Raw genomic sequence first — 1695 nt, 5'->3', positions numbered from 1 at the left:
GCAGAGGGGCCGCGCGGGGGGCGCCTCTAGGCAGCGGGAGGCCTTCCTCTCTACTGCTCCCGGCCGCGTGATGTCTCGGCCCCGCCTTTCTCCCAAGTCAGGGTCCCGAATCCAGGCCTGGGTGGCGCTGGACCTCGCCTCCCTCCCCGCCCCTGCGCCCAACGTCAGATGCACCCCCTTCCACGAGGTGCTCCCCGAAGCTACTAGATTTGGGAACTGCTGTTTGTAAGGTTTGGCGGTGGGTAAGCCACGCTAAAGGCCCAAATGCTCAAATCACCGCATCTCTTTACGTGGTGGGCAGATCTGGGAACTTTTTTTTAAAATATACTTTTATCGCTTTCAGAGAGGAAGGGAGGAGAGAGAGAGAGAGAAACATCAATGATGAGAGAGAATCATGGATCGGCTGCCTCCTGCATGCCCCACAGTGGGGATTGAGCCCACAACGCAGGCCTGTGCCCTGACCTCCTGGTTCACAGGTCCTGGCTCAACCACTGAACCACCCGAGCCGGGCAAATCTGGGAATCTTTATTTGGCTTCCGGCTACTTTCATTTGTGGCTGGGATTCTGCTTTATAATAACATTCTGACTTCTCCTAATGGGAAGTCAATAGGAGGACATGGGAATTTATGCCCAAAGTAAGGAATGCCCTAGGACCCCACCCCCAAATACCCAGATCAAGGGGATCAGAGTGATGTGGAGGAAAGAGCGCTGAGAGGCACGATGTCCGCATGCCCGTCTCAGCGCTGCCCCTTCGGGGCACCTGGCCACATCCAAGACTCCTCACCTCCGTGTGCCTCAGTTTCCTCGCCCGTACCTCGCCCTAAATGGATGGTGACCATTCTACGAGATTGCTCCCAACCAGTGAACCTGAAATTCCTCGGCCTCTTGGTCTGGTTGTGCCTGTGCCCTGTAATGCAAGAGAGCTTCCCCGCCAAAGGCCTGGGGGTGGTGGGGGCGTGTAGCAGCAATGAAATGCTGGCAGTTCTGCGTCCCAGACAAGGATCTCAAAGGGCCCTGGCAAGGCTGCTTCCCACCGAGAGGAATGTTTCCTAGGACACGTTTCTGTTGATGCTGCAGACCCAGTCCTTCGAGGTAAACAACCTCAGCGGGGGCCTTTCCAGCTCCCAGAAACCCCAATTAGGAACGAAAGTGCATCTTCTCCTAGAAGAGGCGTTCGCAGATCTTCAGGCAACCACCAGAGACAGAACCCGGGGAGGAGGCAGAAGGGAGGCCGTGTGTGTACTGATTAAAGAACCCACCGAAGAGCGTAAGTAGCCTCATTACAGAGAAATAAAACCGCCGGGTGCCAGCACCAATTAGTGCTGCCGGGGCGAATGGTTGTTCTCATCTTCTCTAGACCCTAGATGCCAGAGAAAGCAGGCTTGAATGTGACTGAGCCGGTCTTAGAAAGTTCTAGGTTATAATTAAGAGAGAGCCATGAAAGATCAGGCCACCTGCAGCCTGATGTCCTCCCAACACTGAGGCTGTCTTTGCTGTGTGTGGTGAATGCTATACACACTGTTGGTATGCAGCCCTGGAGAAAGCCACCGTTTATTGAGTCCCTTCTCTGGCTCCAGGATTACTCTGGCTGTTTAGGCCTGAAGGCTGTGAGGACACCACCTCTGATCACCCTGGGCAACGGAGATTCTTAGTGAGAGGTGGAGAAGCTTAGTCCCAGGAGGGCTGCCCATCACC

This window comes from Myotis davidii, unplaced genomic scaffold (genome assembly GCF_000327345.1).
Source record: "Myotis davidii unplaced genomic scaffold, ASM32734v1 scaffold72, whole genome shotgun sequence".
Classification (NCBI taxonomy): domain Eukaryota; kingdom Metazoa; phylum Chordata; class Mammalia; order Chiroptera; family Vespertilionidae; genus Myotis; species Myotis davidii.
Note: the sequence above shows the minus strand (reverse complement) of the source record.